Source organism: Peromyscus eremicus, chromosome 5, assembly GCF_949786415.1.
Source record: "Peromyscus eremicus chromosome 5, PerEre_H2_v1, whole genome shotgun sequence".
In the NCBI taxonomy this organism is placed as follows: Eukaryota; Metazoa; Chordata; class Mammalia; order Rodentia; family Cricetidae; genus Peromyscus; species Peromyscus eremicus.
Window position 1 is genome coordinate 28,446,045 of NC_081420.1, and position 15,776 is coordinate 28,461,820.

Consider the following 15,776-nt stretch of genomic DNA (forward strand, 5'->3'; position numbering starts at 1 on the left):
AGCTGGAGGCCCTGATGCTGCCCCTTCTCTCTCCCTCCACGCCCCACCACATAGTCTCTGCAGATGTCTGGCATTAAAGTGGAGGAAGTGTGACGGCTACCATGCCTGGAGACAGGAAGAAGGGAGCGATCTGAGAGACCTACCGACTCCAGCAGCTGCAGGGAATTGGGGGTCAAGTGCCAGGGCCAAGAGAGTAAGAGACCCGGAGCATGACCCATCTTCACCCTTTGGCTTCCTTGAAGTAGTACGGCCCGTGGCCGGCCCTTGCTCCTCGCCCTGTGACACACCCCAGCAGAGCAGGCTGCACCAGCTTCGTGGCCTCCCACGAACGACTCAGTTTCTTAGAAGGTGATGTGTGTCCCGTGGAAAATGAATGAAAACACTATTTTTTCTCGAGAGCGGTAAATGAGAGGCTTTTAAAAATAATCACCAAAAGATCCAGGACAAAGGTCTGTGGACCTGACCTTGCCAACAGCAGACATCGGGGTTTTTAGAGGGTGGTAGTTCATATTTTTATCTAGAGGCAGGCGACACTCCACCTGAAGATAAAATGCATTCTCATGAACAAAAGATGCTCACCTTACAGACAGAAAGGGCCTGAAGACAGAAACAAGAGAGAAAAGATGAGATTGGTCCCTTCAAAGTCACTTTCTATGGTTCATCTTGATCATCAACTTGATTGGACTGAGAAATACCTAGGTTAGAAAGTGCCCTCAGCAGGTGCCTGTGGAGGTGTTTCCTGAGATTAGGACTGAAGACCCTCCATGAATGAGGCCACACCATCTCATGGCCTGGGGACCTGGAGCCAATAAGAGGGGAAGAAGAGATCCGCCTAATAGTGAACCCTCCCTTTTACTCCCTCCATCTCTCCTCCTCCCCTCCCCTCCCCCCTCCTCCTATTACCCCTCCCCCCTGTTTGCTATGAGGTAAGCAACTCTGCTCTACCATATGCCCTTCTGACATCCACCAGTGCCATCAAGGTCAGCATCTCCACCACCTAGAAACCATGAAGCCTCAGAAACCGTGAACCAAAACAAATCCCTTCTCACCTGAGATGAATGACAAAAAAGTTCAGTGAACACTTTCCTTCTCTGCTCAGAAGACAGAGATGAGAAGACGGGACAATAGGGACAATGGTTATTTTCAGTGCTTAACAACAGATTATTTCAAGTTACCTTGATGTTGTTCAAAGAGGGTTAAAGCCAAGGAAACGTCATCATCATCCCAATTGAAACTGTCCTGTTCAGGAAATGGAGCGACTTCATGTTATGTCTCATGTCATGATTTCTTGGAAATTCACATAGCCAGCTGAATTCCAACATGGTGACACAGAACTTTAGTGTGAGGGACTCCACTGTGGCTTCCAGTCTGGTGCTATAGTTTGGATCTTGAATGACCTCCAAAAGCCCATGTGTTAAAGACTTGGTCCCCATGGTGTTGTTATTAGGAGGCTATGGAACCTTTGACAGGCAGGGCTTATGGAAGGTCCTTAGACCACTGGGAGTGTGCTCCAAAGGGGATTGTGGGGTCAGGGCCCCTTCTGTTCTCTTTTCCTTTGATCTCCCTCTCCGCTTCCTGGAAATTCTGCTTTGCCATAAGTACCTGTCACAACATGTGTTCTCACCTGGATCCAAATTAATAGGACTAATCAGTAATGGGCTGAAACCTTCAAAACTATGAGTGAAAATAAATCCTAATCTAGTAATCTCAGGTGGTTTGTTATAGTAATAGAATGCCAATTAACACATTGGTCTGTGGAGGCTCTATGGAGGTCTGACACAATGGCACCTTCTGACTTCCAGCTAAAAGGATAAAGTTATCAGTATCCCTCATTGCCATCTGAAAACCTTGCAAACCCTTCCCCCCTGTTTGCTATGAGGTAAGCAACTCTGCTTTACCATATCCCCTTCTGACATCCACCAGTGCCATCAAGGTCAGCATCTCCACCACCATTTTGTAAAAACAGTGCATCTCCAGCCTGTGGCACATTGCCATAACCTGAGGGTTAAAAGGGATACATACAGACACCTAACCCTGACTTAGAGATTTGAAGTAAATAGGATTGGATGGGCCTAAGGACATCTCAAAGATCCCAGTTGACTCTGATGTGCAGAGGAGCTTGGGAACCACTGTTATAGCGTGGGCTTCGCGTCACCCTCCTCTGTCACCTGCCAGCCTTTCCAGAGCTCAGCTGCCTCCAGTTACAATGGCTGCTGATTGCTGACCCTGCAGCCTCTGGTGCTCCTGGGGTATTCACTGTTCTGAGCTGGAGTGCTGCTGCTGAGTGCATAGACAGATCTGTCCCAGGGAAAGTGACCCTTGGAACTGCACACGATACTTGCCAGAAAATGGAGTTTCTTTTGAAGTGCAGACCCCACAAGGTATCATTACTACCAAAGGGGGATAAAAAGACAGGCTCACTTAGTACACGAGGCCATCTTTTCCATTATTTGACCTTCTCTGCTTAATGGAGGTTGACAAGACATCACCACCTTCCTCTTAGACTATAAAAGCATTCAATAGAGAAAATAAAAGCATTCAATAAGAACACTGTCCAGGAGGACATGAGAAGGTTTGTTTCTGGAGAGCAGCTCCAGTGCATGGATATGGAAGGTGAATGAGAAAGATTCAATTCAGCGACACCAGTCTGGAATCTTCTGGCATAATAAAAGTTAGAGAAGGCAACTTGAATTAGGACTTCCAGTGAGACCAAACAAAAGGATGTGTCTCTTTCAGAGTCCATGCACCAGGTGCAGACTGGGAAAAGAATACCAATTTGGCAATTCAAGAATTTAGAAAATTTTTAATGTCCAGGGCTTCGAGGTGAAAAGTGCTATGACCCAGGGAAGGTAAAAAAACCTTCTGAGGATCATGACAAGGAAAAGAGGCATTAGCCATGAGAGGTGCCTAGAAGCCAGTGCTTTATGATCTCCTTTTCAATGCTTCTGATAGAAAGTTGGAATCATTTATAACATTGGCGCCTATCACCAAGTAGAACCCATGCTGGGAACCCAGAAGGAAGAATAGGATGACTCATTTAACGGCTTCTGGTTTGGCCCTCCACCCACATGGGGCTCATGTCCTTAGCTGAAATGAAGCTTTGGATGACTGTGAAGAGACATGTGTGAGGTTGGCCCTGACCTTCACTTGTGATTTCATAAAACTGAAATAGTGATGGTTTTATTAAATAAATAGCTCTGCAAAGGCAGTAATTATGGCTGTCATTGCGTTAATGTAATTTACCAAATGGTAAGTCACTGACATTTTCCTTCTTCCTTAAAATGCTTAGGAAATACCAAAATTCTGAATTTTTAAAATTTCAACTCAAGAGGACAAAGTGAGTGTTATTGTCAGACACTTGAATAGAGTCAAGAAAAATAGAGAATTACTGTCTTCTCATGTGAATCTTCTTCCTTGATGTATGGCCATTGCAACAATTGCTTAAAATGTGAAGGAAAATAAACAAACAAAAAAACTCCAACCATAGTACCAGCAACCCGAGGTAATTATGATAAACATTTCATATATTATTCTTCACTATTTTCTATAATTAAATATACATTTTACTATTTGGGATCATGTTAGATAACATTTTGTATACTAAGAGTTTCTACTACATTAGCTATTCTTCTAAAACACGATCCTAACAGCCTTTTGCCTTGTTATAAACGTTCGTTTGGCAGGAATATTGTGAGTAGTATAAAAAAAAATATGCTTATATTCTTGAGACATTCATATATCATCTATTTTATTCCTAAATATAGTCACATACTAGGCTTGCCTATCCCATTCTTGTCTCTTTATCTAGATTGTTCTGTAGGAGATGCCTCAAAGGGTCACCTGAGTAACTCTAAGATGAACCAATTCTTTCTGTCTTTCCAGCATGCTGAGTCCTTGCTGTTATGCAGCTGTTTCTTCTAGGTTGAAACATCCCTCCTGGAGAGAGGAGAGGGATTGAGGAAGTTCACAAGACTCCTGAGACCCCCTACCTAGGTAATATAATAGGTGCAGTGAGAGAAGATTCTCTGATGGAACTGCCTTCAAGTTGTACAGGGAACTCCAGTACTTTTAAGAGTGGTCACACATAGTGGAGTGGTGTGGTGGTTTGATGTGAATGGCCCCCATAGGCTCACGCATTCGAATGCTTATTCATTTGGAGAATGGCGCTATGCAGTGGGTAGCTGTTCCAGCTTTGACCTTGAAGCACAGCCCCTAGTGAGGCGGTAGGTAACTGCCACACCTGCCTATGACCTGCCACTGGGGCGTGGCCAAGATGAGACCCTTTAAGACCCAAGATGTATACGTGCTGGATCTCTTGGCTCCTTGTGAATCTGGATGCTGGATTGCAGACCAAGTAGGATTTCTCCAGAGAACCACACTGGACTGCACCTCACCTCTCCTGGATCCTGTAACTGACCCTTTATTGGTTGTAAGTTACCCTGAAATAAACCTCTTTTAATTACCAGATAAACTACGTAGAATTGCCTCGTTAATTGCCACTATAGGGATATATAAGAAAGATTAGAAAGATTGGCAGATCTGACCCTGAGGGTGGAAAGAAGGAGGAAGTCTGTCACTGAGGGTGGACTTTGAGGTTTCAAACTCTCATACCAGGCCCAATCTCTCTCTCTCTCTCTCTCTCTCTCTCTCTCTCTCTCTCTCTCTCTCTCTCTCTCTCTCTCTCTCTCTGCCTGTGAATTAGAATAAAGCTCACAGCTACTGCTCCAGCACCATGTGTGCTGACATGTTCCCAGCATGCTCCTTGCCATGATGTTAAACATTTGGAATGATAAGCCAGCCCCCAATTAAATGCTTTCTTTTATAAGAGTTGCCTTGGTCATGGTGTCTATTCACTGCAATAGAACCCTGACTAAGACAATGCACTTTTCAACAACGCCACTGCTAGACTCGTCTGTCCTCCTGTCAGAGCACCCAGGAAAGTGTTTGGTCCACCGAGATGGGCCTGGATGGGATTGTTTCTTTTCATGCTGCAGGTGCCTTCCCTGCTTGGGGTGCGTAGGCATTTCTATGTCTCTCTAGGGAAGCAGAACACATCTGCAGCAAACTGTAGCAAGTGATTCTGATGCACTGAGATTAATTCTCACGGCTTCATGTATGTGCTTACTGGGAGTCAGCAGAGCTTATACCCCAACTGTATAGCCATTTGCACACATGATAATTGTTACACAATTAATTACATACTGGTGAAAACAGAAAATCTATGTGAAAAGAGCTATTATAATGTATGAGTACAAGATGAAGAGTTCAGTGAGACAGGGGAAGAACGGCTCAGTGGCTAAGAATAATTGATGCTCTTGCAGAGGACCTGAGTTTGGTTCCCGGTACCTACATGGCAGCTCACAATCACCTGTAACTCTAGTTCCAGAGAATCTGACTCTTCTGGCCTCTGTGGGCACCAGGCACACACATGGTGCACCTGCATACATAGGAGCAAAACATTAATAGATGCAAATTAAAAACAAAGAAATCTACACAAAGTTGGTTGAGTGTGGAATGTAGAGTGGATCTGAGAGGAGTTAGGGAAGGGGAATGAATATAATCAAAATACAATGCGTAAAATTCTCAGGACTAATAAAATGTAAAAAATCAAATCTTTAAAAAAATAAAATGCTTTGGGAATGCTTTATAAAGGTAAGTCACTCCAACTACTTTTGCTTAGGTGTGTCACAAAAATAAATCAACATGGACATTATAAGATACGCATTTTTAGGGAGGGATGGAGTGAGTGTGGTTAGTATGCAGGCCCCTAAAATGACAATGTTGGTCCTACAGAAGGATTTTGACTTGGTAAAGAGAAGGATTGCTATTATGTAAACAGAAATCTTAACTCAGTATTCCTCAGGAATCTAGAAAGGAGGGTTTCTGTTTAGCAGCAAATCTACTCCTTTCGTCCTCTACCCCAAAGGTCAACTACCTCCAGCAAGGGCATCTAGTTCCTGACTGACACGGACAGTCTACAGCAGAGCAAAGCCCCCATGTCGAACCCCAGACTGTTCGGACCGTGCTGGCCTCGCTTCTCTTCCTGCTACTAACATCCCAGTGAGACTGGCAAGGCTTTGCCCAGCGTCTGGTGTCCTTTACTTTCTGAGGCAGCCTGGCAGTTTGTTCCCCCAATAAACTTTTCTGTCTCCCCATAGAGTGGTCTAGTTCAGTGTGTTCACTGCACCTTCACCCAAAGTGTACATGTGCAAAATTGTAAGTGAAATAATTCCTGAATTTTTAAACACAAAATAATAAATTGGACTCAGGGGAATTAGAGGCAAATTTCTTCATCCCTATACTGCAGCAAGAATTAAATAGCATTTAAAAACAAATTACATGAGCTCACAAAAAAAGAAATGTTCATATATAAACCTAGCAATCCACATCTAGGGTCTGTATGATGAAAACTATAAGATAGACAGAAGAAGCAGAAATCTCAATAAGAGAAACACACCATGCTCAGAGGCCAGAAGATCCTACAGCTGAGATGTCAGTTTTCCCCCAGACAAATCTGGAGAGTAAATACAAATCTCAAAAACAGGTTTCAGCTGGACATTCTCTAGATAAGCCGGTTCTAAACGTCAGATGAAAAATTAAAGTAATTAGGACAACTAAAACAATTTGAAGAGGAAGAAAATTGGGCTAATAACACTACTACTGTAATCAAAACCATATGATATTATCAAAAGGATAAATCAATAGGACAGGATAATGTAAACAGAGACCCACAGTAGTATGGCCAAGTCATTTTAATTGAATGTTTTTATGTAGTCTTTGAGAATGTCATACATGAATACAATGTATTTCAACCATACTCACTCCTATACTCCCCCACTCCCTCTCCTCTCAGATCTCTCACATCCTCTTCTCAATTAGTGTCTTCTCTCTCTCTTTTTTTTAATAACACACTGGGAGCCTGGAGAGATGGCTCAGCAGTTAAGAGCTTTGCTGCTCTGGCAGAGGTCCCAGGTTTGGTTCCCAACACCCACATAGCAGCTCACAATCACCTATAACTCCAGTTTAAGAGGACCCTGTAGATGTAACCAACCTTCTTATTAAATAAGAAACACAGAACCAATGCAAAGAAGAAAGCCAAGAGGTCAGAGCTAAGAGCTAAAACCTTACCCTTCCTCCTGCAGTGGTTCTACCTCTCCGAACTCACTACCCTTGTGTTAATGTCTTTATATAGTATTCCTGTTCTGCCTTCTCATTGGTTGTAAACCCAACCACATGACCGCCTCGTCACGGCCTGTCTGTATAGGCCTCCAGGTTTTCCTTGCTTGGTATTGAGATTAAAGGCATGTGTGTCCAATAATGGCTGTATCCCTGAACACACAGAGACTTACCCAGCTCTGCATACCAAGTGCTGGGATTACAAGTATACGCCACCACTGCCCTGCTTTCCTATGGCTTGCTAATAGCTCTGACCCCCGGGGAACTTTATTTATTAACATACAAATAACATTTTAATACAAATAAAATATCACCATAGGACCCAAAGCCCTTTTCTGGCCTCTTTTGGTCACTAAATACACACATGGTACACAGACATACACAGAAGAAAAACACAATATACATAAAAATATAAATAAGTAAATATATAAGTAGTCCACTGAATTTAATTAGTGCTTATATAGAGCAATATAGTGCTCATATACACATGAGTATGGGCCATCAATTGGAGCACAGTCAACCTGTGGGGGACCACACCCACAAAGTAAACTGATTTTCCCTTCCCTAGCAACCATCAGCTGTCAATAGTTCATTATGTAGGGGTGGGAATTTGTGTGCCCTTCTTCACTACATGCTGGACTGTTGACTGGGTTGATCTTGTGCAGGTCATGTGAAGGCAGCCACAGGGGCTGTGGGTTCATGAGTACAGCTGTCCTGCCATAACCAGAAGATACTGTTTTACCTCCATCTTCCCCAATCTCTCGCTCTTACAGTCATCCTGCCCTGTGTTCTGCAATGTTCCCTGAGCCTTGAGGGAGAGGTGTACTACACATGTTCCATTTAAAGCAATGCACAAGGCAATCTACAAAGACTGTCCTCTGTACTTCGACCTGTTGTGAGTCTCTGTATTAGCCACCACCCATTGCATAAGATACTTCTCTGATGACCAAAAGACATACTAATCTTTGAGAACAGGGATGTCTACTTAGAAGGCAGTTTGATACTATGTCCATCCAACATAAATAAAAAGGTAGCAGGTTTATATTTGGGACTTATGAGCTCCCCAGCCATGGGCTCTTGGCCTGATTACAGTATCAGACTTGAGATCTCGCCTGTGGAGTGGGTCTTAAATCCAATCAGAAAGCAGTTGGTTATCCCCATATTTGTGCCACTATTGAACTTATGGGCATATCACCAGGTATTGTTGTAGCTCATAGGGTTCACAACTGGGTAAAACTTGCCCTGGTCATGTCTTATTTTTTCAAGACATGATCTCACTGTGGAACTATGGAACACAGGCTGGTCCCAAACTTGAAATCCTCCTGCCTCAGCCTACCAAGTGCTGGGGTTATTGCTGTGTACCACCACACGTGGATAAGCTCACTTATTATTTGAGATATCTTTACTTTAGAATACATTTTCCTCACAGTATTTTGCTATGTCTCACTTCAACTGAAGACAAAGGCATTTAGAATTCAGGTGTAAACCATGTGCCTGTGATGCAATGGATTCCATGAGTTAGACACCATGTTCAAAGAGAGAGGAGAACATGAAGACTACATGATGCTTTGTTCTGATTTGGTGCTTTGCTGCCATGCAACAAAGTCAAAATCATCACCAATGGATTACCTCTTGATTTTATTTCCTGGCATTCAACCTTTGTTAGTTGGATAATCTTTATTAGAGAGTTCTCCGTCTTCTGCCCACTAGTATTCAAGTAGTTAAATTTAACACAGTCAAGAAAGACTAAGGTTTCTGGGAACTGGGACAGGAACAAAATGATTATTGATTTCATCCTTTGGAGAGGGATGTGGTTCTTTCCTGCTTGTATTCCTGGCTCCACTTTGCAAATAAAATAGGAAGTAAGTTTCTGCTCATCATGTACTTTATACAAAGCCTGTGTGCAGTGTTCTAAGAAATAGGAAGCCTGTATGCTACTCTGTGCTAGGAAATTCAAATGCCACATTGTTAAATACAACCCCATGTTGCTAGAATTTTCCGGTGCTTAAATAGTCTCTGTAGACACAGTGTGTGATACAGTAGCTACTGGTGTTCTTATTTGTGTCTTAGTCAATGTTCTATTGCTGTGAAGAGACACCAAGACCAAAGCAAGTCTTATAAAGAAAAGCATTTAATTGGGGTTTGCTTACAGTTCCAGAAGTTTAGTCCACTGTCATCAGGAAGCACGGCTGCATGCAGGCAGATATGGTGCTGGAAAAGTAGCTGAGAGTTCTGGATCCACAGGCAATAGGAAGAGCAAAACTCTGGGCTTGGAGTGGGCATTTTGAAACCTCAAACCCCAACCTCAGTGACATACTTCCTCAACAAGGCCACACCTCCTAATCCTTTCAAATAGTGCCACTCCCTGGTGGTCAAGTATTCAAGTTTATAAGCCTTTGGGGGGCCATTCTCATTAAAACCACCACAGTTTGCATATGAAGTGTCCCCTAAAAGGCTCAGACCTTGAAGGTTTGATCATCTGATGCAAACAAGAATTCAGAGGTGGTACACTGTGGAAGCAATACATTCAAAGTTTGAATTGGCCACTGGTAATGGTACATAGTACTATGAGAGGTAGAGACTGATTGGAGGGAGCAGGTCCCAGAGGCCGGTCTAAGGGTATCTCTTACCCCAGCCTCTTTCTGACTATGACCCTATGGCTGACATATGCTGGGTAAATTTCTCTACCACAGGCTCTCGAGCCATGAAGTTCTACCTCACCAAGACCCAGAAAAAATGGAAGTGTGTTCATGGACTGAATTGTGAGTGAAGGTATTCACTGGTAGACTCTGTAACCGTGAGCTAAAATAAATTCCTTTCCTCTTAAGTTGCTTAGTAAGAATATCTTGAGTCAGAGCTGTTTATTTTAGCAACAAGAAAAATAAAAACAAAAACAAAAAACCGAAAACACTAGTATACTCAAGTGACTGTCTCTTGTGTAATAAAGAGGGATGGGATGGAGACAACAGAGAATGAAGTCTTAAGGAACATTAAGGTTTTTCTGGCATGGGCCCCAAGGATGTGCAGGTTAGAATTAGAGAGTCACATCACAGCCATAATTATGGAACAGAGAGCAATGAATACCTGCTTGCATGTCAGTGCTCAGCTTCCTTTCATCTTGTCCTGTTAGGTATTTGTCACAGTGATGAGAAATCAGCCAACACAGCCTATATGCTATTTTCAGTGTAGCTAGCTTAAATGTAGATGGTCTAAAATTTTGTTAAATCAGCATCAATATAAAGAAACAAAATTCCTCATCAGCGGCTTATCTGTTGGTTATCTGTTGAAATGAAGTTTATTGCTCTAAATAAAATGCATCATTAAAACTAACTTTCTTTTTTAAACAGGGTTACAGAATATTAAAATTTTCACACTTGCTCAGATTGTATGTATATTAAACAGTACTTGTCTATACATTATAGCTCTTTACAACTAAGCCTGACACTTCTTATAAGACACTAACAACAAAAAATAAAGAGTACAAACAATGTTAGAATTATTTTAAGCATAATGCAGTTTCACAGATCTCCCAGATCTTAAGTCTTAAATATCTGCTAAGAACTTGACCATAGGAGCTAAGGGCAGGAGTGGTCAAGTTTGCCTCACTGCTGCTAACAGCACCAACTGCTTCATAATCCTGGGACAATACTAAATAACACACAGTGTCGTGAACATTTAGAACATTACATGTCATTATTCCCCTCTCCAAGCTTTTTTATGGTTCCTGGAAACTCTGCACTTCCTTTGCCTCTGAGCCTCGCTGGCACTTGCTGTGGGTAGGACCCCCACTGTTCTTCCACCAGCCAGATGAGCTCTTAGACCCATAACCTCCTTAGTCCTGTGCAATAGGATCAATAGTCACAGTCACAGAGGGCCTGCTAATCCCCAGGGCTTTTAAGGGCTGTTCCCTCTGCACTCACATGCTGAAATCTATCCACCCAGCATGATGGATGTAGGAGATGGGACTTCTGGGGGATGACTGAATCAGAGGGGAGCCCCCATGGATGGAATTAGTGCTTTGAAAAGATCACTTTCTAAAGCTTTCTTCCTCTTTCTCGCCCTTGTAGAGAAGACAGACATCTCCAAGACAGATGCTCGGTATACTGGTGCCTCCATCTTAGAATTCCCAGATTCTGTGACTGAAGGAAGCTGGCATTTGTTGTTTAAGCCAGCTGGTAGCATTGGCTTTGACAGTGACATCATTGCTCTATGTGTTTTGTTTAGCCCATGACATTGGAAGATTTTCTACTCTCCTATAGACCAGAAAATTGAGGGACAGAGAAGCTAATGAACTTATTCAACTTGATCCAGTCTGTGAACAGCAAAGCCTAGATTCAAAGCAAGCTGTCTAATTCTAAAGACCCTGCTGTAGAATATTATTGTGAGGTGTGTTACTTTTGTTTATGCTCTGGAACATTTGTTTAATGATGCGCAAGATGTGTTTGATTAAATAAAATTCACCTGCAGTCAGGAGGCTGAGTCAGCAACTAGCTGACAGGAAGTGGTAGGGAGGAGCCAGGTGTAGAAGGGTTTTTAAGGAGTGGTGAGGAAAAGCTCAGGGTCTTTCTGAAGGATGCAAGCGAGGAGAGGAGGAGAGATACTTGCTATTCAGCCTCTCTGAAGAGCAGAATTCCACCTTAACCTTTGAATCTTGAGTTCTTTAGAGGGACAGAGATTTAGTTAAGTTCCCTTCATAGCTTTGAAAGAGTCAGAGCCTGAGGGAATAGAATTTCCTCCAGCTACAGCTCTTGCAGCCTAACCGTAACAGTGGAGTTGCAGTTTCTGATTTGGACCACGGTGGCTTAAAAGGCAGCAACAATTTTTAAAAAAGGAGAAGACCTGTTCTGGACTTTTATTACTTCCTTCCCTCTCTCCCTCCCTCCCTTCCTTCCTTCTTCTTTTCCTTCTTTCTTTCTTCCTCTTTCTGAGGCTGAGTTGAATACTCTCTAATTCTAGCCTGGGCATCCTTGGGGCCCATGCCAGAAAAACCTTAATGTTCCTTAAGACTTCATTCTCTGTGGTCTCCATCCTATCCCTCTTTATTACACAAGAGACAGTCACTTGAATATACTAGTGTTTTTGGTTTTTTGTTTTTGTTTTTATTTTTCTTGTTGCTAAAATAAACTGCTCTGACTCAAGATATTCTTAGTAAGCAACTTAAGGGGAAAGGAATTTATTTTAGCTCACGGTTATAGCTTAGAGTCTACCAATGGCAGGTGCTTGAGGTCACATCACAGCCATAATTATGGAACAGAGCAATAAATACCTGCTTGCATGTCAGTGCCCAGCTTCCTTTCTCTACTCTTACATAGTCCAGAATGCCCTGCCTAGAGAATGGTGCCACCCACAGCGGGCAGGTCTTCTTACCTCAATGAATGTGATCAAGTTAAGCCCCACTGGCACTCTTAGAGACTATCTGCTAGTGATTCTAGATTTTGTCAAGGTGACTACACCAAGCATCAAACTTAGTATGTTCTTTTTTGTTTGTTTCTTCAGAATGTACATGTGCCTCAATTGGCCCATCTGTGGGTAATTTCAATACTTCTTTGCAGACTTGTCATGAAGGACAAATAATCATTGGTATCATACATGAGTTTGTACCAGTAGACCAACGTCTGGCAGCACTGGATGAGAATTCACATACCATCAAGGGCCCATCACCTTACCTTTCCAGTTTTTCAGTTTTATGTCTACTACAGCAATAGAATGTCAAGGTATTTTGTGTTTTTCTGGCTTCATGTCTCTTGCCTTCTGTTTTCTGCTGTATTAACTCTTCAGATATAAGACCCATAGAGCAGTACTGTAGCAAAGCCAGCATCACGCTGTTGACTCTTCACTGTGGTGGATAGACCGTAGATTCTCAGGCTGTATTAACCTGGTTCTTTTTAACCCTCTCCTGGCTGGTCTTGGCTCTCCCATCTTATCTCTTACCACCTTCCCCAGCTTCATTAATGTTCCTGCACAAATTATTTTTTAATTTATAAACAGAAGGTACCTAGAGAGGAGATGTGGTAGTGAGCAGCCTCAGACATAGGCAATAAGGGAATGTGTGTCTTCTTTGTGGTGAATAATCCAATAATGACTAGGAGTTGACTTACTTATACTACACCTCATGACAACAACTGGAAACAGATGTGTAGCCACATCCATCCTTAAACAATTTTTCCTCCTTCATTGTCAGTTCCAATCACTTGCTGAGTGACTGGAATTTACTTTGTGAATGACACATGGATAAGCTGCTGATCTTGCACTTATCTTCCCTTACTTATCTGTAATGATGAGAACTTAGAGAATATATAGTTACAGCAAGCCCTGATACATACAGATTAATCTTATATGATACTTCTGAAAGTAACTTACTAACGGTCCAGACACGAGATGTTAATGAGTGGCTGGAGGCTGGAGGGAAGGCTGAGCACTTAAGAGCATTTGCTGCTCTTCCAGAGGACCCAGGTCCAGTTCTCAGAACCCACATGATGGCTCACAACCATCTATAATTCCAGTTCCATGGAATACAGCTCCTTCATCTGGTCTCTGCAGAATCCTGCCTACATGTGATGCATATACATATGTATAGACAAAACTCTCATATACATAAAATAAAAATAAATAAATCTAAAAAGAAACCAGAATAGCACAGGGATGCCAGAAATGAAGAAACAGAAACTGAATTCCATTCTGACATTCTATATGACCTCATGAAGTTTCTGTTGGTCTTTGAAATTCCTGGAATTTGTGGTGAAAGACAATGATTCATTGAGAGACTTCTCACATTTGAGAACTTTGTGATCTGGGTATGCAGCTTTCACTCCATATGAAACTGTTCAAAATTGTAATTGTTCTTTCATGAGTGAGGACAGACTGACAAGTCTTGCTAACTGTTCTTTTCATGAGTTCACAGGCCCAAATGACTAAGATGACTGCATAACCTCTTTTTAACTTTCTTTTTATTTATCCCTTGTGCCTTTCACATGGTGCATCTTGATCCCATTCATCTCCCCATCCCTTCATATTTGCCCTCTGCCTTCGCAGCCTCCCCCCAAAACAAAATAAAATTTAAGAGATAATAAAAACAAGAAAAAAGGAAAGAAAAAAGAAGAGAAAAATCTTGACATGGAAGCTGTAGTATGACACAGTAAGTTACACAGTATATTCCTTTGTCCACATATCTTTACTTGCAAGTGTTCATTGCAAAGAGGCATTGGTCTGGTGTAAGGCCTCTGGCTTCTGCTACACCATCGATACTGGGCCCTCACTGAGGCTCCTCTTAGATATCCTGTTGTTGCCCTGTGTCATGGCTATCCTGCAGCTTTGGGTCTGCAGGATGTGCTCCAGCAGATCACAGATCTGCTGGGCCAACGCATAACCCTAGTTCTGGGTCTGGGTAGTTGTGTGGTTGGTCAGCCCACCAGCTCTCCCCTGTCCTCACCACCAGAGTGAGCTCTCCAGCATTGCCCCGGCTAGTTCATCCTGTATAGCAGTGAAGAAGGGGCGGGTCTGGTTCTCCTGCTTTCATGTCCTCAAAGTTGGCTCACCCACACCTACATCATCAGGGCCAGCTCTACTATGTTGCCAAGCCACTCTCCCAAGTGCTGCAGCTGGTGAGTGGGAGGGTGAGCTCCCTCATTTGCCACCAGTGACAAGGGGTGAGGGCCAAGAGGGGGTGGGTCACCTCTCCCTCACCTATGCTGCCAAACGAGTAGTGGGTCTGGCTCTCCCGTGCTCATACCTTCAGAGCTGGCTCACCCATGCCCCCCACCAACAGGGTCTGCTCTACTGTGCTGCTTAGGCAAGGTGAAGGGCCTGCTCTTCTGAGTGCTGCAGCTGGGGAGGGGCAGGGACAGCTTTCCTGCTCTTATGACCTCAGGGCATACTCTCCTACCTGCCACGGGTGGGGAAGGATGGGGGAAGGCATCTCTCCCTTGCCCATGCCACCACATGGCAGAGGAGGGGCGGGGCCAGATCACTCATGCTCATGTTCTCAGGACCTCCTCACCCACACCCCTCTCAAGAGTTCAGCTCTGCTGTGCTGCCCAGACAAGGTGCAGGGCTTGCTTTCCTGAGTGCTGCTGCTGCTGGTAAAGGGGAGGGTCAGCTCTCTCACCTGCCACAGGAGGTAGGGGGGAGGGGGAAGAGGGAAGGGGAGGGGAGAGGGCATCTTTTCTTCATCCTCACCTCCACACTATAGACTAGGGCAATGGTATGAGCTATCCCACTCTCACGCCCTCAGAGCCTGCTCACCCACAGATGGCCCTGTCTACAGGGTCAGCTCTACTGTGCTGCCCAGGCAAAGAGCAGAGCCCATTCTCCTGAGTGCTGCAGCTGGTGGGGGATTGTGTCAGCTCCCCTGCCTACTGCAGGTGTTGAGAGGTCGGGGAGAAGACACCTTTTCCTCACCCATACCACCAATGACAGATGGGGGGGACCCACTCTCCCATTCTCACACCCTCAGGGGCAGCTTGCCCATGGCCCCACAAACAGGGTCAGCTCTACTGTGCTGCTCAGGCAAGGTGTAGAACTTACTCTCTGGAGCGCTGCAGCCAGTGAAGGGCAGGACCAGTTTCCGCTAGTGTTGCAGCCAATGAGGGGTGAAGGCCAGC